The 21,943-nt window shown below is 42.3% G+C and overlaps 1 protein-coding gene across 2 annotated transcripts in view; it reads left to right on the forward strand.

Moving 5' to 3' along the window:
- The first annotated feature begins 21,779 nt into the window (after nucleotides 1-21,779).
- ZMAT4 (zinc finger matrin-type 4) overlaps nucleotides 21,780-21,943 on the forward strand; it is a 344,755-nt gene continuing 344,591 nt past the window's right edge. For both annotated transcript variants that reach the window (XM_053578481.1, XM_053578482.1), the window contains exon 1: nucleotides 21,780-21,897. The gene's annotated coding sequence lies outside the window, so the exon portion shown is untranslated. The remainder of the gene's footprint in view (nucleotides 21,898-21,943) is intronic.

Raw genomic sequence — 21,943 nt, forward strand, 5'->3', positions numbered from 1 at the left:
AGCTCTGCTCTTTTTTCTCTTTCTTAGGTCTCTCTGTTTTTGCCTTCTCTGCTGCCAAAGGGGCTGAGATTTACATTCCGAACATTTTGGTTGGAAATATAACTTCTAGTTGGAGTGAGAGTTTAACGAGAGACACATCATGTAAAAATAAAAAATGGGAAAAATATGTGGCCTTTGAGATGCTATTAATTACCTTGTCTGGCTGACCCAGCCTAGAATTTTATTAGTTAACTAATTCACACCTGTCAACCAAGAAGCCTCAGCTAATAGGATTATTTTGGAGCTCTGAACGAGTGCCCAGAACAGGTGGGAAGGCTGGGGTAACTGGCACTCTGTCCCTTTTATGTACAACCATGAGGGTGTCTTCTTTGCCAAATGACACATTTCCAGCCCATCCAACTCACTGAGAGGAAAAAGCACTTTCACCTGCCAAAGTGATTACAAGAGAGTGGTGCCTACAGAAGAAGAAGGCTACAGTGGGAGGCATTTTCTTCCCTATCATGAGTTATGAGCCCCTGAGTTTAGAAGACATGCAGTCTCATGAAAACGTCCTGCAACAGACATGATGAACAACTCAGGGGTAGAATGGCTAGCTGGGGTCTCTGCCGCTGACCACCGAAAGGTGAGAAAGCCCTGGTTGGATGGGACCCCCTGTTTATCCTGCCTTGGGAGAGAGGCAAGCGCAGGCAGAAGGCACCATTGGGTTGCACAATGCTTTCTTGACCCCTAAGCCCCTGATTCAGAGGGAGCTACAAATAGTGGAGTTATGAGTTGAGGCATTTTCCTGCTTCCAGGATGCTCTGGTCAGGGGGCAGCTCATGCTCCATGTTAACATTCTAGAGAAGTGTTTTTCAGCCTTTTTTATTTCATGACACCCTCGAGCCTATAGTTAAACTTCTGTGGCATGCTTAAATTACGTTGATTAAAAAAAAAGAGTAAAAAAAGAATATACTTACTGTGCTTTGAATTTGTTGTGAAAATAATTCAATTAATGACCTTTAAAAATGTTCATGGCACACGGGTTACAAATCACTATTCTAGACTTTGGTTGTGCCACTTTCTCTGAGGTGACTCTGACTCTCCTTGTCTCTAAAACAGGGATAACACCCCCAGATTCTCGCCTCCCTCCCAGGGACGCCGCCAAGGCTCTGGCAGCTAATGGGAATAGAGAGCTTTGGCAATCACTGGTGCCCATGGGTGACATTGTTACCCCTGGAATACGTTTCTGCTCTTCTTAATTCATTTGAGAAAAAACACTCAGCTCCTCTTTGATGCCATCTGCTCAGGAGGTGTTCACTTGTGAAAGGATTACAGAGGTTTTATTTTTATAAATGATGTGTATTTTCTTCTGTTTATCAGATAGCTTATTCTTAATGTAGAGATTTCAGAAAATACAAAAAAGACAACAAATTTTGTTCAGGCTCCCATTGCACAAAGGTAACTAGTTTTTGGAGTATTTTTGCCCTTTTTGCTAGCTGGATAGCTAAGGAAGATAAAAACTGCTGGCAGAGGTCTTCCAGGAGAAGGAGCTTGCTTGTTTCAGAACTCACGAATTGATGCTGCCTGGGTCCCTGGCCCTGACACTTGCTTGATTTCTTAGGTAACGTCTAAAGCTGGAGTTGAGTTCATGGGTGTTTCAAGGTCCCTGATTTCAAGACTGAAGGATGACTCCCTGCCCCCGGGAAATGTTACTAAATATCAGGAAGTGCCCTGACATTTCAAACACAGCTGACTGCTGTAGCCCCCTGGTAGTGGCTTAGTAGCTTCACAGCTGATCTCCAAGATGCAACCTCAGGGCCATTAAATCCTAATTGAGCCAAAAAGCTTTCCCTCAATGCTCTACAGACTTCCATACAATAAAGATGTCCTCCCCTGTCAGGAGGGGTGTTCTGGGGAATTTCTCTTTTACTTCAGCATCTGTTTCTCTTTCCCTTCCTGACATGGAGTGATTGCTATCAAAAAACACTTTTCTCTTTTTAAGCAGGACACCCATTCGATGTGGCTGCTGTGTAGTTCTTTTCCTGTGGTCTGGAAGGAAGATCCTCCATGAAGCTCCCCATTTCCATATATTCTCCCCATCCCCATTCTCTCTCTCTCTCTTTTATTGTTAAATCATAGCTGTGTACATTAGTGCAATCAAGGGGTACAATGTGCTGGTTTCATATACAATCTGAAATAGTCTCATCAAACTGTTCAATGTAGCCTTCATGGTATTGTCTTAGTTACTGTAGGTAGACATTTGTATTCTGCATTTAGTAAGTTTCACCTGTACCCATTCTAAGATGCACCATAGATGTGGCCCCACCAGTTACCCTTCCTCCACCCCAACCTCTCCCTTTCCTTCCCCTTCCTCGGCCCTTTCTTTATATTCTTGTGCTATAGTTGGATTATAGCCTTCATGTGAAAGCTATAAATTAGCTTCATAGTAGGACTGAGTACATTGGATACTTTTTCTTCCATTCCTGAGATATTTTGCTAAGAAGAATATGTTCCAGCTCCATCCATGTAAACATGAAAGAGGTAAAGTCTCCACCTTTCTTTAAGGCTGCATAATATTCCATGGTATACATGTACCACAATTTGCTAGTCCATTCGTGGGTCGATGGACACTTAGGCTTCTTCCATGACTTAGCAATTATGAATTGGGCTACAATAAACATTCTGGTACCGATGTCTTTGTTATATTGTGGTTTTTGGTCTTCTGGGTATAAACCTAGTAAAAGAATTATAGGATCGAATGGAAGATCTATTTTTAGATCTCTAAGTATTCTCCAAACATCCTTCCAGAAGGAACGTATTAGTGTGCATTCCCACCAACAGTATAGAAGTGTGCCCTTTTCTCCACATCCACGCCAACATTTCTGGTTTGGGGATTTTGTTATGTGGGCTACTCTTACTGGGGTTAGGTGATATCTCAAAGTAGTTTTGATTTGCATTTCTCTGATGATTAAGGATGATGAGCTTTTTTTCATGTGTTTGTAGATCATGTGTCTGTCTTCTTTAGAGAAGTTTCTCTTCAAGTCCCTTGCCCACCCTGAGATGGGGTCACTTGTTCTTTTCTTGATAATATGTTTGAGTTCTCTGTGGATTCTGGTTATTAAACCTTTATCGGAGGTATAACCTGCAAATATTTTCTCCCATTCTGAGGGCTGTCTGCTTGCTTTACTTACTACTTCTTGGCTGTGCAGAAGCTTTTTAGTTTGATCAGGTCCCAGTATGTATTTTTGATGCTGCTTCAATTGTCTGGGGAGTCCTCCTCATAAAATATTCACCCAGGCCAATTCCTTCAAGAGTTTTCCCTGCACTTTCTTCAAGTATTTTAATAGTTTCATGTCTTAAGTTTAAATCTTTTATCCAGTGAGAGTCTATCTTAGTTAATGGTGAGAGGTGTGGGTCCAGTTTCAGTCTTTTACAGATTGCCAGCCAGTTCACCCAACACCATTTGTTAAATAGGGAATCTTTTCCCCACTGAATGTTTTTAATTGGCTTGTCAAAGATCAAATAATGTTATATATTGCTTTGGGTAGTATAGACATTTTAACAATGTTGATTCTTCCCAGCCATGAGCATTGTATGTTTTTCCATTTGTTAACATCTTCAGCTATTTCTTTTCTTAGAGTTTCATAGTTTTCTTTGTAGAGATCTTTCACGTCCTTTGGTAGGTATATTCCCAAATATTTCATCTTCTTTGGCCCTACTGTGAAAGGAATAGAGTCCTTGACTGTTTTTTCGGCTTGGTTATTGTTGGTATATATAAAGGCTACAGATTTATGGGTGTTGATTTTGTAGCCTGAGACGTTGCTGTATTCCTTGATCACTTCTAAAAGTTTTGTAGTAGAATCTCTGGTGTTTTCCAAATATATGATCATATCATCTGTGAAGAGTGAACATTTGATCTCTTCTGAGCCTATGTGGATACCTTTGATTGCCTTTTCTTCCCTAATTGCAATGGCTAAAACTTTCATTACAATGTTAAAGAGCAATGGAGACAATGAGCAACCTTGCCTAGTTCCTGATCTAAGTGAATGATTTCAATTTAACTCCATTCAATACAATATCGGCTATGGGTTTGCTGTAGATGGCCTCTATCAGTTTAAGAAATGTCCCTCTATACCACTTTTCTTAAGTGTTCTGATCATGAAGGGATGCTGGATATTATCAAAAGCTTTTTCTGCTTCAATTGAGAGAATCATATGGTCTTTATATTTTAGTTTGTTTATGTGCTGAATTACATTTATAGATTTACGTATATTCAACCAGCCTTGAGACCCTGGGATAAATCCCGCTTGGCTATGGTGTATAATTTTTTTGATGTGTTGTTGGATTCTGTTTGTTAGGATCTTATTGAGTATTTTTGCATCAGTATTCATTAGTGATATTGGTCTATAATTTTCTTTTCTTGTTGGGTCTTTCCCTGGTTTGGGGATCAAGGTGATGTTTGCTTCGTAGAATGTGTTTGGTAATATTCCTTCTTTTTCTATATTTTGGAAGAGGTTTAGAAATATAGGTACTAGTTCTTCTTTAAAGGTTTGGTAGAATTCTGACATAAAGCCATCTGGTCCTGGGCTTTTCTTTTTAGGGAGATTTTGTATAGTTGATACTATTTCAGAACTTGATATAGGCCTGTTCAACATTTCCACTTCATTCTGGCTAAGTCTTGGTAGGTGGCTTACCTCCAGGTATTGGTCTATTTCTTTCAGATTTTCATATATCTGAGAGTAGAGTTTCTTGTAATATTCGTTAAGGATTTTTTGAATTTCTGAGGGGTCTGTTGTTATTTCATTGTTACCATTTCTGATTGATGAAATTAGAGATTTTACTCTTTTTTTCCTGGTTAGGTTGGCCAAAGGTTTATCTATTTTATTGATCTTTTCAAAAAAACCAACTTTTGGATTTATTGATCTGTTATATAATTCTTTTGTTTTCAATTTCATTTAATTCTGCCCTGATTTTGGTTATTTCTTTTCTTCTGCTGGGTTTGGGGTTGGAATGTTCTTCCTTTTCCAGTTGCTTGAGATGTCCCGTTAAGTTATTAACTTCCTCTCTTTCTGTTTTCTTGAGGAAGGCTTGCAGTGCTATAAATTTCCTTCTTAGGACTGCCTTTGCAGTATCCCAGAGGTTCTGATAATTCATGTCTTCATTGTTGTTTTGTTCCAAAAATTTGGTGATTTCCTTCTCAATCTTGTCTATAACCCATGTATCCTTCAACATAAGGTTGTTTAGCTTCCTGTTGGGTATGGGTATGCAGGTTCCTGTTGTTATTGAGTTCAACTTTTATTCCATGATGGTCTAAGAAGATGCAAGGAATGATTTCTATTTTTTTTAAATTTGCTGAGCTTAGATTTGTGGCCTAGGATGTGGTCGATTTTGGAGTATGTTCTGTGGGCTGATGAGAAGAATGTGTATTCAGTTTTGTCGGGATGAAATGTTCTGTTGATGTCTGTTAAGTCCAGATGTTGAAATCTAAAATTTCTTTGCTTAGCTTCTTTTTGGAGGATCTTCCCAACACTGCTAAAGGGGTGTTAAAATCTCCAACTACTATGGACCTAGTTGCTAGGAAATCAAGTTGCTCATGTCTGTTAGAGTTTCTCTTATAAAATTGAGATGCATTCTGGTTGGGTGCATAAATATTAATAATTGAAATCTCATCATATTGAGTATTACCTTTAACAAATATAAAGTGTCCATCCTTATCCTTCCTTATTTTGGTTGGTTTAAAGCCTATTGTGTCTGCGAACAAGATTGCAACACCTGCTTTTTTCTGCTTTCCATTTGCCTGGAGTATAGATGACCATCCCTTCACCTTGAGTCTATATTTGTCTTTTAATGTAAGATGCAATTCTTGTATGCAGCAGATATCTGGCTTGAGTTTTTGTATCCAGTCAGCCAACCTGTGCCTCTTTAGAGGTCTCTCTCTCTCTTTTTTTAAAATTCTCTCTTTCTTCCGCTTCCCATTCTTTGACCTGATTCCCAGATTTTGGAGAACCACTGCATTTTATAGTTGTTCTGAAAATAGATAAGCTGTTGTTAATCAGATGAGGAAGCAGGGTGCTGAGCCGGGTGATGCTGGCAGAACCAGCCCCAGCCTCCACCTCTGTCAACCTGTTACCCTATAACCCTGTCATTAGGGCATGTCCTCTTCTCTGAAGAGGGTCATGCTGTCTTTTGAAAATAAAAGGCCAAGCACTGAAGCCACCTCCATTGAGAGAGCAGGAAGACAGACACTGCAGATGTTCCCCTGAATGCTGCCTCATCGGTTCTGTGGCTTTCCCTGGGCCAGTGCACGGGGTGCCCCACGCCCCAGCATCCTGATGTCCCACGACACGTCTGCTTCTGAGCTTCTGAATCGTCACTGTAAGACTCCAACAAGACTGTGCCGTCCTTTACTGAGGGCTGGTGTCATCAAGGGACCTTGCCATGTGACGATACTAGGCAGCATCTGCTGAGCTCTCACTGCTGTCAGTTACACGCACAGGTGTAAGGGTGGATGTGTTCATCCATTGAGCCCTCCTGCCAAAACTGTGCTATGCCCATCACACTAAAACGGAAACAGAGGATCTTCTGGGTGCGTAATAGCCAGTAAAAGCCAATGTGTGTACACTAATATACACGTGGTATTATGTAATAGGTAACTTAAAGTATAACAGTTTATTATATATAAACCGTTTTATGTATTGTACATACGGCACATATTGTATATTTTACATGTTATGTCTTCCTTATAATCTTTACCAAAACCTTGTAAGGTGGCTTTTATTACTCTCATTTTATGAATAAGAAAATACTAGCAAGAAGCCATTGAACAGGAATTTGAACCACATAACCACACCAACCCCCCGTTTTTTTTCTTAATTGCAAAAATGTGTATGTTCGTATCACGCTCCATATTTTGGTGAAGTGACTTAAGTTACTCTCCCCTAAACTTGTTACAAAAGCAGATGATAAAATACTGGTGCTTTACTAGAAATTACTGAAAGGCGGGATCAAACAGAATAATGAAAAAGAGCTGAGGGTGGGCGATGCGCCCAGGAGCCAGATAACTCAGTGGGAAATAAGTCTCCTTTCAGAGATCCCTCTGGTGATGAATGGGCCTGCATCCAGAACGGAAGCTGGTCCTGAGCCCCAGGTGCCTTTCAGAAAAGCAGAGAAGAGGATACTTCTGCCAAGCATTTAACTTAACAGAAAGTGGAACGAGGAACGTTGTTTTCTGAGCTGTTTTCTTATCTTTTAAAAAGTCCTAGGAGAGGGAACTACCTTTTACCTCCCTCTCAGACATAAAGGTTACCATGTTTTAAATGATGATTAAGCATAGTTTGAACCAGGATGAAGACTGGCTTTCAGAAAACAGAAAATGGTATAAATTGGGATGTATATAAATACACAAGCTTTGTTAACCAAAAAAGAGATGCATAAATAGAGTCTGTTTATATCATAAACTTGGCTTTGAAAGAAAGGTTGATGAGGGAACCATTTTATTTAAATGAAAAGGAAGCTTCAAGCCATCGTTAGCAGCTGGTAATCCCCAGTTTGTGGGCTAATGTTGAAGCAAGTTAATAAAATGACCTTTGGGGAAGATCAAAGTGATGTTGTATATAATTCCTGCCCTGAAAAGAACCTTGGAGAGCATCCTGTCCAATGATCTCATTATGAAAGTGCAGGAACTGAGGCTGAGAGAGGACGGGTGACCTCCCAATGGTCACTGAGAGACAGTTGTCATGCAGAAAACCCACTTAAAGTTTTTTTTTTTTTTTTAAGTAAATAGCTTTGTGGATCTGTAGATGAGAAAAGGTGAGCATTTGTTTTCTCATCTTTGGCTATCTCTCCATAGAACCATTTGCCTTCTCCTGTTTTCTCCCTGTTTGAACATTTTTATTTTATTTTATTTTTTTGGTTAGTTATAAACAATGAGGTCTCACTAAAACTGACAAGAAAGTCAAGGACTGTAAACATTATCTTATTTATTTTTAATTAATTAATTTATTATTATTATTATTTTTGAGATAGAGCCTCACTATGTTGCCCTGGGTAGAGTTCTGTGGCATCACAGCAACCTCAAACTCTTGGGCTCAACCAATTCTTCTCCCTTAGCCTCCCAAGTAGCTGGGACTACAGGTGCCTGCAACAATGTCCAGCTATTTTTTGATTGTAGTTGTCATTGTTGTTTGGCAGGCCTGGGCTGGAATCGAAGCCGCCAGCTCCCATGTATGTAGCTGGTGCCCTAGCTGCTGAGCTACATGAGGCAAGCCCTATCTTATTTATTTTTAAAACAATATATGCATATGATACAAAATCAAAAAGTTATAAAAGGTACAGATTTGGAAAAACATCTGGATCTCAGCCCTGACCCTCGCCATGTTGCACCCCTTCCTGGAGGGGCTGCTCATGGGAACAGGGCCCACGTGACCTGCAGAGTCGTGTACAGGCACAAATGTGAACGCTTGCTTCTCTTTTCCTTCCTGTTTACACACAGCTGTTAGCACACTGTTCCTGGCGTCCTCCCTCTTGCTTTATTACGTACCGGCATACCCTGGGGGCTGCTGACATACCAGGTCCCACTGAGTTGCTTCTGTCTTCTTAAACGGCTGCACCCACGGTCTTGCATCGTCTGGAAGCACTGTAATTTATTTAACACATTGGGGTCATGTCCTCTTTTTTGCTGTTTCAAACAACGCTGTGATAAATATCTTTGTACATACATCATTTCACCCATGTGGGAATACAACTGTAGTGTAAATGCCCAGAAGTGAAATCACAGGGGGCAAAGTGGGATGTGCCAACTGTCTACACCACCAGCAAAAAACTGAGGGCCTGTTGCCTCACACAATGGCTTATTAGTATTATTTATTTTGCATTTAGGAAGATACCTGCTTGTATTTTTCATGTCCACTCAGGGTCACAGTGAACATCCTTTTATATGTTAGTATTATTTATTTTACGTTTAGGAAAATACCTGCTTGTATTTTTCATGTCCACTCCGGGTCACAGTGAACATCCTTTTAGATGTTTAAGAATTTTCTCAGAAATAAATATTCTGTGTCTTTCTTTTGCTCATTCTCCTACTGGTTATTGGTCTTTTGTTAATATTTAAGAACTCCTTCCGTATCAGGGGCCCTGTTGTCTATCTGTCTTATTAGCAGCAAACCCTATGTTATTTCTCTTTTGTTACTTGTCTTCTGATCTTGTGTATTGTTCCCCCACAACGTGATCACACAGACGTTTTTTATCATTGTGGTCAAGTGTATGGACCCTTCTCTTTGTGTCTGGATTGTGTGTTATGTTGAGATTTTCCTGTTAAAAACCACAAAACGAAATCTCCTTATAGTAGACTTTGCGTACTTCTAATACTTCCATGACTGCATTTAAATTTTTGATACAGTAAACATTTATTTCATGTAAAATATGAAATAAAAAATGTAGCTTTATCTTTTCAGATGGTTACTCAGCTGTCTGTGCATTTTCATAAAATGATCTCTGTTTATGGGCGGTGCCTGTGGCTCAAAGGAGTAGAGCACCGGCCCCATATGCCAGAGGTAAAGGGTTCAAAGCCAGCCCCTGCCAGAAACTGCAAAAAAAAAAAAAAAAAAAAAATCTCTGCTTATGCCTTTGACCTGAAATGCTACTTTTATTAGGTGAATTCAAGTCTACTTCTGCCTTTTCTGTTAGGAACCTAAAATTGGTCTGTTTAGTCAAGAAACAGTACATTGTTTTAATTTTTATAGCTTACTGAATATTTTAATAGTTGGCAGGGCTCTATTTTGAAAAAATATTCCTCACTCTTTTATTGTTTATGTATTTTTTATCATGAATTATAGAATTAGTTTGTCTGTTTGCCCTTCTCAGTCAAAAAATACTGTGCATTGCACTCTTTTTAGCTTAATTTAGGGGAGAATCGAAATCTTTATAATGCCGTGTATTTCTGTTCAGGAATATGGAATTCATTACATTACATTTTATGTCCCTTAATCACATTTTAGTTTTTATCGCATAGGTGTTATACATTTTAAATACATTTTTCCAGATATTTTGTCTTATGTTTACTTTTACTTCATAAACTCCCAACCAATTTTTTATCTATATAAAATTTATTTGGTTTGACATATATCCATCCATATTTATTAATTTTCTTATTTTTTACTTTTTGAAACTTTATTCTCTTGTGTTCCCCAAAATACAATAATATTGTGTGTAGATAATAATAGTTGTATTTCCTTTCACCTGAAATGCATACCTCTTCTTTCTTTCATATAGTTATACAAGCTAGTGTCTCCAGACAACGTTCAATAAAAATGATTAGAGTGTGTATACTTATTCTGTTTCTGACTTGAATGGGAATACTTGCTCTGTTTCTCCAGAGAGCCTCAGCCAGCCTTTGTGATGCCCACAAATATATACATACGAGTTTTCTGCTTTTTACTAAGTACCTATTTCAATCTCATAAATATTTTTATTCAGAATTGATAGTTGGATGTTAGGGAGCTGGTCGAAGGATATAAAGCTTCAACGAGGTAGGAGGAATACGTTCAAGAGGTCAACCGTCAACATGGAGACTCTAGTTAATAACAACGTATTGCATGCTGGAAAACTACCAGGGGAAGGGGCTGCAAGAGCCTCAGACAAGGGCGGGTGTGTGAAGTGACGTGGATGTTAGTTCAATTTAGCCTCTCCACAACATGTACATATTTCAGAAAATGATATATTGGAGGTCATTCCCGCCTTTTGTTTGTTATTTTGAACAATTGTCTTTCTCTCTTTTACTTGAGTTAGCGGTTTATTAATTCCAATGTTTCCTTTCCTCAAAGACCCATATAATTTATGAATTAGTTTTCCATTTTTAGTTTCCTAATTTATTAATTTTTTGTTTTGTTTTGGTTTATTTTAGGCATCTTTGGCTATGTCTAACTAATTTATATAATGTTTAATTAATTTGCTTTCTTTCTTTTTTGATTATTAATAAAGGTATGTAGGCCTTCTTGATTATTAATTTTCCTTGGAGTGCTGTGTGAGTTGTATTGAATACCTCTATTAGGCAGTGTTTTCATAGCTAAGGACTATTGATGCCAAGCTGACACATGTCCCTATGACGCTCAGGTCAGTAGGATGATTTTAAAGATTTCAGGCAGCGGAATAAAGATTTAGAGTTATGAACTTATCTGAACGAATTTTCTACTGGAACACTTGGGAGTATAAAATCAAGCCATATTAATGTAAGTTGGAAAACTGTTAAAAGTAAAAAGTATTGAGCTGTTTTTATTGTTTGATTTCCTTAATCAACTTTTTCTGAACTCTCTTTTGAATTACTGTTTATGTTTAAAAGGCTCGACATGCTTGTTTCACCAAGTAATTCTTAAAAAGAAAAACAAAAAAAAAGAAAATCATTATCTTTGTTCTTTGTAAGTCCTTTCAAGTAACCACTTTAAGAGGAGCTGACTGTTTTAAAATTTATAAGGATGAAACCATAATTTATTTTGTAGCAGTGTCCTTCAATCAGGGAGACTTCTCCTGAAAGGCAGTAAATGTTTCAGCAAACTTTGTCATTATAATTTTTTTTTTTTGAGACAGAGTCTCACTATGTCACCCTCAGTAGAGTACCATGGCATCACAGCTCACAGCAACCTCAACCTCTTGGGCTTAAGCGATTCTCTTGCCTCAGTCTCCCAAGTTGCTGGGACTACAGGTGCCCGATATAACACCTGGCTATTTTTTTGCTATAGTTGTCGTTGTTGTTCACCAGGCCCAGCAGGGTTTAAACCTACCAGCCCCAGTGCATGTGGCGCGTGCCCCAACCACTGAGCTATGGGCGCTGAGCCATTTGTTATTATAAATTAACAAAAACAAATACATTGTTCTCATATAACATTTTTTTTTAGTTTTTTTTTAATATTTCAGAATATTAGGGGGTACATGTTTTGTGTACATACTTTGTTTTTGTATAGATTAAGTGAAAATTCTACACATAAGTGTGCCCGTTGCCCAGTGTGCACTGTACCCAATGGGTGTGAATTTACCCATCCCTGCCTCCCTGCTCTCCCCAGCTTGATTGTTATTAAGATTTACTTGCATATGAGCACTTAAGTGTTGATAAATTAGTTCTAATTTGAGTACGTGTGTTCATTCCTCCATTCTTGTGATGTTTCACGTAGAAGAATGGATTCCAGTTCTCATGTGACATTATTCAAGCTCAAAATACATTTGTGGAGAACCACTTGTATTATGAATCCAATGCTGATGAATTTAGCTACCTTAGCGAATACACTAATCCCCATAGCCATGTTTTAAGATAGGTTCTAATACACCTTTTCAAGGTGTAGAAGTTGCAACTTGGAGAAGCTCTGGGTGAGAATCAGTAGAGCTGAGAATCAATAGCAGATCTGCTCATTCTAGTCCCAGCTTCTGCCAGATTAAAAAGAACATACCAAATATTAGTGTACTAGTCATATCTTTCTTCCATCCCTTATGCAACAAAAATGGGAATCATGTCAGATAAACAGAAATGTCCTTCTTCCTGGAAATATCTCCTGAGCACTACTTTCCATAAGTTTCTCCTCCAGCAAAGCCCCCTTGGTGGAGCACAGCTCCTCTCTGCCTTCCTGTGTCTGCACATGTGGCCAGCGGGCAGGACATGGCCAAGCAGGGCTTGGAATGTCAGAGCATTCCAGGAATCAGAGGAGGAGGTCACTTAAGGAGAAGGACAACACAGCCCCTGGATTCTGGAGGATGTGCCAAAGATTGAAGATTCAACTGGAGGCTGTGAAAGGCCAGAAGGTGGTAGGTGGGAGGGGCGGGTTACAGAGAGGGTGGGCACCGTGCCCATTAAGCTTTATATTAATTTCTAATATAGAAAGTTAATAAACTTAATGGCAATAGCCGTGAGGAGAGAGGAGAGAGGAAAAAGAAAAGAAGCTTCCAGAAGCTACAGATAATTCCAATTTGGGAGGTCTGAGATATTGGGATCTCATGCATCCTATTCCATGTTCTTTATGCAGAATTATACTCAGACTAGTTCAATACAACGAAAGAACACGCTATGGACTAATTTGTGTCTCCCCCTTTCTCCTCCAAATTTGGATTTGAAACCCTAATTCTCAATGTGACTGCATTTGGAAACAGAGCCTTTATGAAAGTCATGAAGGTTAAATGAGGTGATTAGAGTTAGACCAGCCCTGATTCTGCAGGACCAGTGTCCTGATATGAGAAGATGGAGAGACTTCCTCCTGTTCTACCACATGAGAACACGGTGAGGGAACAGGTGTCTGCCGGCCAGGAAGAGCGCGCTCACCGGAGCCCGACCCTGACAGACCTCTGTCAGGGACACCCAGCCACCAGAAACTGGGTGAAAATAAGTTTCCTTTGTTTGATCCACTCGGACCCTGGTTCTTAGTACAGCAGCTCACGCTGACTAATATAAGCACATTGTATTTCAGGCCAGTTCCTTGTTGAAAGTAGAACTTACTAATCCCTTATAACACCTGCGGCCTTGGCAGTGATCAGATGTGAGTGAAGCATTAGCAGTGAGATGAGGGGGGTCACATCATCCAACCACTGAGGAAGTCTTTTATCAATCCCATATACCCTACCATCCAGAGGTAATTTTGGGCCATGTTAGAAACATCTCAAAATTTGGGGAAGGCATTTAAGGAGAACTATCGAGAAAGCTAAGGGTAACTTTGTGCAGAGTAGCTAGTATGTACAGAAATAGACACAGGTGCTTAGGAGACCTTCCCTAATTTTCCAATGTGAAGTCAAGAAAGGGAATTGTTTCCTACAAACATACAGCCTGCTACTTCTGGAGACAAAAGGTCATGCAGAATGGGCCAAAGGTTTAAGCTGTTTTATTTATTTATTTTTTCATGTATTCATTGATTCTTCAGGAAATATTTATGGAGCCCTAGAGCATGCCAGAGTTCTGGGAGCTGTTATGGAAGCTCTGTGTTCTGGTCAGGAAGAAACTGACTTAGATTCCCCAGCTTCCGTCAGCATACCTCTGGAATAGCAAGCCTTTCTGTCCACCTTCTTGGGTTTTAGAATGTCCTATTGGTCAGGGTTTTGGGGGGCAAAATTTTTTATTACCTTCTACCTCTGAAGACCTGCAGTGTCCAGGTGGAGTCCTGTGGAATTTTCTGAGCCTTGTCTCTGAGAAGCTCTGCATTTGTTTCATAACCTCAGGAAATATTTTCCTAACCAGTCAGGATAGAGACTCTCAGCTGGGGCTCCCTGTGCAGCTGATTAGCTTTATTCAACCCCTCACTTATGCCTCTGCTGTGTTCCTGCTCTTATTCTCGCAGACCAGGTCCTTACACTGTATCCCTGCAAGGGCAGAAGGACCACATTCCCTTACACAAATGCAGCTCTCAGCGGAGCCACAAGAGAAGGTTTGAAAAAGGAAGACCAGTCCGCAGACACTGTGAATCAGATACCCAGCAGCACCTTGAAAGTGGAAAATAAGATTCAAGGCAGGGCCCAATCACAGCAGGGTCTCCGCTGTAAATACCTTAGCAGATCCATCCTTTCTTCGCCCTTAGGTGTCTTGGGCTATGGGACTGTCTTAAGGCACTTGTGTCAATTTCAAAGCTTTCCTCTGAGAGCTTAAGCCCTTCTTAACAGTTCTTTAATAGCTAAAAAGCAGAGTTGGATTCTGAAACTCTATCATCCAGACATTTCATAAGACTGATGTTAAGGAGATTGAAGCGGAAATGTTGCCGCCAGAGTTCTTTCTGCCCTCATCTGCCACTACCCTGCTGCAGCTCCAGCCCTGCAGACATTCCCCTGATTAGAAATGGGACTGATGGCAATGAACTTCAGCACGAAGGAGTTATTTGCTGAGGCTATGTGGGAATGATTCCCTAACCCAACTCCTGAGAAAAATCAGTGACATATTCACCAAAACCAGTACGCTATGACTCTGTGTCAGTCAGCCCTCATAAATACCTTTTAGTATAAAATCTTTAAAAAACTAAATATTTGCTGGTCTTTCAATTTTTTCCCTAGGCAACATACGCAAAGAAGTGGAATTCTTATTTCCTCTATTGGGTTAGATTTTCACGTCTTCTTTTCACCCACTGGCTCAATATATCAGTGGAGACTGATTTTTAAGAGGCAGAAGATACTTTGGAACCTCGAGGAAGCCTCTTTTTTAAGCCTTTCCAAGGAGAGGAGAGGGTCTTCCTGCTTCCCCACATCCCCTTGAGAGTTGGCACCGCTCTCTGGTCTAGGAGCCAAGAGTGTCTCTTCATAGCCGGCCCATCTGTCATCTGCCCTGGTCTCTGCTACAGCTGGTGATAATTGGTCGTCCCCGCTGTTCCTACATGAGAAAAGACCTTACTTAAAACGGGCCCTGTTTTTTGTTTTTTCTGATCGTAGGGTGAAGTTAAAAAAAAAAAAAAAGTGGCTGCTCTCTTAATAAACTAGGCGTTGAAATAGAAGCCTTGCTCACTAAAGGGAAGGAGGAGGATTTTTCTTGGGGGGGCGGGTGGGAAGCTGGTGGCTAAGGGGAACCTGAGGTGAAAGTTATCAGCTCCCCTTTGAGAAGAGCCATTCAGTCTTTGGCAAAGACAAAGGATAAAAGAGAGCTCTGCCAACAAACCAAGAAGGGCCTTGGTGGGGAGACACCCAGGGAAGCCAGAGCTCTGGGAGCTGTTTATGGAGGAGACTGCACCTATTTTCTGGGAAAGAGCCTGGGAGGGATGGTTGAGGGGCCTGGGAGGGGTCTGTGAGCAGTCCTGAGCAGTCCTGAGCAAGCCTAAACCAGACTACGTATATCACAATAACCACAGCCCGTGATGGTTACGTGTAGCTTGTACGCACAGCATTTCTGTATTTTGTAACCCTTGAAATGAACGGAGTATTGAGGTAGCTTCTGAGACAACAGGGAAGGCAGCAAAGCCTTGGAGAATGAATTACTCTTGAGAGCTGCCTTTTCTAGATCCTTGATTCTGTCTGAAATAGAGCGTGCTTAAACATCTTCCCTTAATAATTTGGGGGTGTCACTGAAATATCAACTGTTTACCCTGTTTGCATTGTAATGTAACCTGACGCTGCAGTGATTAGGAAAGCCTGAAGTCCATTACCAGTCAGAAAACATAGAGCACTCAGCATTGGGCATAAACATCGGCTCCCTTTCTCCCCTGGTCACCTTTCTGTCTTAACCGTGACGGCCTCGGCGGAACGTCTGGCATTTCCTTTTTTCCCTTCCCTTCCTCTTCAGCGTCTCTCTCCTCCCTTCAGGTTTTCTACCCCAACTTCATCCCAGGACCCTTCTTCAATGTAAAGGGGGAAAATCAGATACCTGCTCTGAAACCTGAGATGGAAAGTGCTTCCTTCAAATATTCTTCGTGGCAGACCAGTGTGCCCTTGCTGTGTTTGCCACTTCTCGTGGGTGACTTAGGGGTGGTCTTATGCTAAAGAGCAGCCTCTCTGGCCTCACCCAGATTCCTTCTTTGTGGAGGAAGAATAAGGGAGCAGAGGGAAGGAAATATTAGGCCCTTTTGCCGCACTGAAGTTTTGAGTGGGATTTGTCTGTAGCCAGCCAAAAAGGCAAAGATAGGATGTTGCATTCCCTCCTGGATACTTCTTGCAGGCCTGTAGGACCCTCGGGACCCATGGTACCTGGTTCTGTTTATTAAAGCAGCCATTTTCCACCCTCTGTGACTGGGGTAGATCCATCCTCTCTGTCATGAAGCAACGCTGGGATTTGGTAACTGCTGAAGGCCTTGCTGTGGAGGGGGTGGTGGTGTGGCCTTTAAAACAGTTGTGAAAACCTAAACAAGAGTGTAATTAATTTTCAGTTGTGTGGTACAGGGTGTAATTGAAATGTCTGGGCAGACAGGAGTAGCAAAGGAAGGGGCAATGTGGGCCACGTGGGCTGGGCTGTGGAGGACCACTGTAATCTCACAGGAGGAGGTTATGGAGGAGGGGGAAGCTGGAGTGACCACGGCAAGTCAGGAGCCCAGAACGCCCAGAGTCACAGGAGGGCGGCAATGGAATTGTACTACATGGAGACGAGAGTCGAGTAAGGCCCGGCAGGTGGGATGGGGCCAGATCTCACCTCTGGCAACCTGGCAACTTGGGTCTCCTGCTTCTTATCAAACACCAGACTCCATAAATACAGAGCATCTTCCTGGAAAGTCAGTGTCACACAAATATTTGTCACATTCCTTAACTCACATACTCAAATGAATACATTTTAGAGTAGAATATGAAATTCACGACTTGAATAATAAAGTGTGCATATTTGACAAAAGGGTGGCTTTTCATTTGGATGACACCTTCACACCTCCAGGCCCTCCCTTCCAGAAGGGCGTAAATCAATGGGACAGCTTGAGAATTTCCTTGGGAAATAGGAAGTGAAATTTCATTGCTTCAGACAGTGCCCCGGTGTCTGAAGCATTGTTTCTGCCCCTCTGAGTGTTATCAGGTCCCACTCCAAAGGCTGATTTGGCACCTGATCTGGTAAGGCCTGTATCCCGTTAATATCAGCAGGGGGCAAGATGCTGCTATCATCTCTAAGCTTAATATCCAGGTATAAGACATCTGTGAAGTCCTTTGTCCATTGATTTACTATCATTCTCTCAACAGCCTTAGAAATAATTATTACCTGATTTATAAACAAGGAAATGATGTGTGGTGGGAATTGTAAACATGTTCACTGAGTACTTTCAATAAGGCATCTATGTTAGGACGGAGCTCCTGGCTGGCAGGTGGTAAGCACCTTCTTCGGCCAGGGTCCTTCACATCACATGTGATCTGCCAGCCTCTCAGGAGAACGTGGAGCTTCTTCATCCAGTCCCCCATCCCCTGTTAGTTGGTGCACAAAAGTTCTGTGCAGCTTAGAGCTCCATATTTCTTACGAGGAATTTAACAGAATTGAGGCAGGACATTCTCTCTCAGGCTGTGTCTCCATCTCTCCTTCGGATTGTTTACAGCTCTGGCTCACTAATAAATTCAATCTTGATTTGGAGAAACGGAATCATCTGCTTTTGGTTAGCAGTATATTTTAAATAATAAAAGATCCCTCACTGTCTTCAAACCTCATGACGCCCTGCCTCTTCCAATACTGACTTTCGGAGGACTCATTAGTAATTGATGAAATCATTAAGAATGGTTCCTGGTGACTGACACCTCCTGGAGGCCACCGTCTCCTCCTGCACTGTGTGGAAATATCACGGACTCCACAGGTTGGATTTAGCAGGTGGGGTGGGGGCTGCAGGGGGAGGGAGTTTAATCGCACAAAGTTTCACAACTGCCATCAGCTAGAACAGAAGCTGTGAGAATGTCCCTCCAAGGCTCTCTACTTAGGAAGCTGTGCTGGGAAAAGTTTCTGGAAAACCTTTCACCAATGCAAGGTCTGGGAAACCCGCAAATACCACGTACTGTGTTTACAGTAACATGACAGCATGTGGCTCCAGTCAGCCGGCGAAGACATGTGTTGAAAGTCACCTTCTTTTTTCCCCTCTCTTGTTTTCACACATTTCCTTCTCCCTTGGCATTGCATAGATTTATTCTCCTCTCCTCCCTTTTAGGAACAGAATTTGGCATAAATAAATGATAACTGAGAGAATGATATACACACACAAGTAAACACAGGATTTCTCCGGCCTCTCCCTGCAGGTCGGGATAATTCGTGGCAGCCGGTTGCCCACAAGAAAGACCCTGGTCCTGGTGGCAGCTATTTAATTTGTGTTTTAATGTGAAGAAATCCATTCTTTCCTTAATTACTCAACATGGAACAGGAACTTCCAAAAGCCTTTCCAAGCATTAATGCACTGAAACTGTTAAATCAAGATGAACTGCTTTGCCAGAGCACTGCCCACAAAATGGAATTCAGTACGTTTCATACCCCAGTGAATTTAAATTGTATGGAGCTGATATTTAATACAAATGCAAGATCCAGTGGAATCTGCATCCTTAATATGCATTCTCTAACTCTCAGAATTAAGCAGTTGATCTATGGGGCACAAAGGGAGCATCCTTCTCTCAAAGAGAATATTTTATGACCAGGCAGTTTAAAAGGCACCGATGTAAACAACTGTTTGCATCTCTCTCTCCAAAAGGCAGAAAGTACATGTAAGGACATACATTTTTAGACAAAATATTTTTAAAAATCACTTGAAATGCTTGCTTTCTTTTTTTTTATTGTTGGGGATTCATTGAGGGTACAATAAGCCAGGTTACACTGATTGCATTTGTTAGGTAAAGTCCCTCTTGCAATCATGTCTTGCCCCCAGAAGGTGTGGCACACAGCAAGGCCCCACCCCTCTCCCTTCCTTTGGGGACAACTGAAACTTTGATAGGTGCTCAAGAGAGTTCTTATAATTTACTTTATTTCTCTTATTTATTAATTTTTCTAGGGAGAGGCACACAGAAGAAGTCCGCTTTCTCTTGGAAGTGAAGTCATACCGCTGAAATTGTAAAAGTGTTATGGTTTTTACACCATACATTGAACACAACTGATCTGGGGGGACAGTGCTAATTTTAAATGTATTGCTAAGCCGGGCACAGTGGCTCATGCCTATAATCCCAGCACTCTGAGAGGTTGAGGAGGGTGGATTGCCAGAGCTCACGGGTTTGAGACCAGCCTGAGCAAGTGTGAGACCCCCATCTCTGAAAAATAGCTGGGCGTTGTGGCAGGCAGCTATGGTCCCAGCTACTTGGGAGCTGAGGCAAGAGAATTGCTTGAGCCCAAGAGTTTGAGGTTGCTGTGAGCTATGATGCCATGGCACCTTACGAAGGGTGACAGAGTGAGACTCGGTCTCAAAAAACAAACAAAAAACCCCAAAATGTATCTCCAAGGTTAGTTGCACCATGGTACCTGTATACACATCTCACCTAGATGAAGGAAGGAAGGAAATAGAAAACAAAACATCCCTTGTCCTAGTTTTTTTGCTCCATCCCTTGTCCTAGTTTTTGGTTCTTCGTCTGTGGCCCCTTGCTTCATCTGTTAGCCCTGCTGACATGTGGAAACCTGCTTTGGAAAGGACTTAATCTTTTGAAGTTGTGCCTCCCAATAAAATGTGTATCCCTCATCCTTTCGTTTGCTTCACATGCTTGAGAGAGAAGAAAGGCACTGAATGAGGGCTGCCTGATTTTCTGGAGAGAACACAGAGAGACTGAGAGCTTGGAGTAACCTCCCCTGCACACTGTGTTGGACCCCAAAGGTGGACCTCCTGGTCTCTGGGGTGGGCCCCTCCTCACCCCGCCCAGTGGGATGAACAGTCCCAGCGCAGGGACGATTCCATGGCCTCAGAGCTGTGTCCACTTCGTATTTTCAACTGGATTTTGTTAGTTGGCCCGCTTATTGAGTGCTAGGTGAAGTTGAAGTGATAAAGACGTACATGATATAATCTCTGTCCTTAACAGAGCTGGGAATGTGTTTGGAAGCGAGACATGTGTGCGTGAAACAGAGACTCAGCCCCGGACGCAGATGATGAGGAAGTTTACAGTTGTTCAAGGCTCAGGGGAGGCCAGGCTGGGCTGGGGCTGCTGCCCGCCTGGAGTCTCGTGGACCTCAGTGTTAGTTTCTGATTAATCTCGAACTTGGTCGTGGACCCCAGTGTGAGAAGGCTCACTGGTTAGTTTCTGATTAATCTCGAACTTAGTATTCTCAGAGCTTTCTTCAAAAATCCCTTTAAAAATATATATTTTTTCTTTTTTGAAAAATTTCAGCCCATTTTGTCCTTTGCCATTTCTGAATTCTGAATTGGTCTTTATTTATTGATGCATCAGGGCTGTTTTATGTTAAGTAATTAACAATAAATACTTTGCTAAAAAAAATTAGCTGCTAAAACATGTCTTTTCCATATGGTGACAAATATATTAAGTGGGGGAAGAAAAGGGTCAACACTGGTGTCTTATGATTTCTTGAGGGACAAGGAGGCGTGTGTAAGCTGTTCCCACCCGTGGTGGCCTGCTTCTCCTCTGCCCCTGGCTCAGGCTGGTGGTATCAGCACAGCAGTTAACTGAAGCCAGGTCACAATAAGCAAACATGAGAGGCCCTGCAGAGTGTTTTGGTCTAGAATGCCCCTTTCTCTGGATCAACCGGTGAGGGCAGGAAGAAATTCCAGACTTTTATGGAGTTTAACAATAGCTCTTCTGAGACTCTGAGGATAAGGGTGCAGATGGAAATGGCCTTCTCAGGCCTGGCCTGATAGGTGAGCTCCAGGTCTGGCACACCATGTGCTCCCTTAAACAATCTGAGATGACCTTCACACGCCCTCCAGGGTGGCCCTGGGAAACATTACTCTATACCTTCAGCCCTCTACCAGGCTCTGCTTCCCAGAGCCAGTCTGACCATGGAAGAAACCCCACGGTTCTAATTCTCTCTGCCCTCAGGAACGTTTACCAGTGAGGGGAAAAATAAGGCCAGAAAATTGTTGCTATGGGCGGTGTTTTGTGGAAGTTAGAATGCTGGAGCAAGAAGCTGATTGCTTGATAGCTCCATCTCCCTGTCTCTCGCGCTCCCTCTCCCCCTCCTCCCCCCTACACACCTTCTGGCTCTTTTTCTCTCCCCCTACCTCCCACCTTGGCGTACTCTCCCCTCCTCCCTCCCCCTGGACCCGCTGCTGCCCCCATCCCGGCGCAGGAGAGCCTTACAGGTTGTCAATGGAACATGGAATTATTTCCTTTGATGGCTTAGATAATAGTAGGAGCCAAAGCCATGAGTGAGGTCGGCCCAGACCAATGCGGGCCTGCCCGGGCGCGGGGAGCCAATCGCGTGCGCCGGGGGCGGGGCGTCGGCGCCCGCAGACAATTGCCAAGTGCAGAGCCCGCACTCGGGTCCGGCCGCCGCGAGGTCTGGTCGCAGAGCCGCAGACGCGCGGTCCTCGGCGGCCCCAGCCCGCGGCACCCTCCACCGCTGGCCGGCGGCGAGCCCCTGGGCGCCAGCCCCTCCGCTCCGCCGAAAAGGTACCTCTGCCTGCATCTCGGGGTGCTGCCCCTGCCCTCCCATTCC

Source organism: Nycticebus coucang, chromosome 24 (genome assembly GCF_027406575.1).
Source record: "Nycticebus coucang isolate mNycCou1 chromosome 24, mNycCou1.pri, whole genome shotgun sequence".
Lineage (NCBI taxonomy): Eukaryota > Metazoa > Chordata > Mammalia > Primates > Lorisidae > Nycticebus > Nycticebus coucang.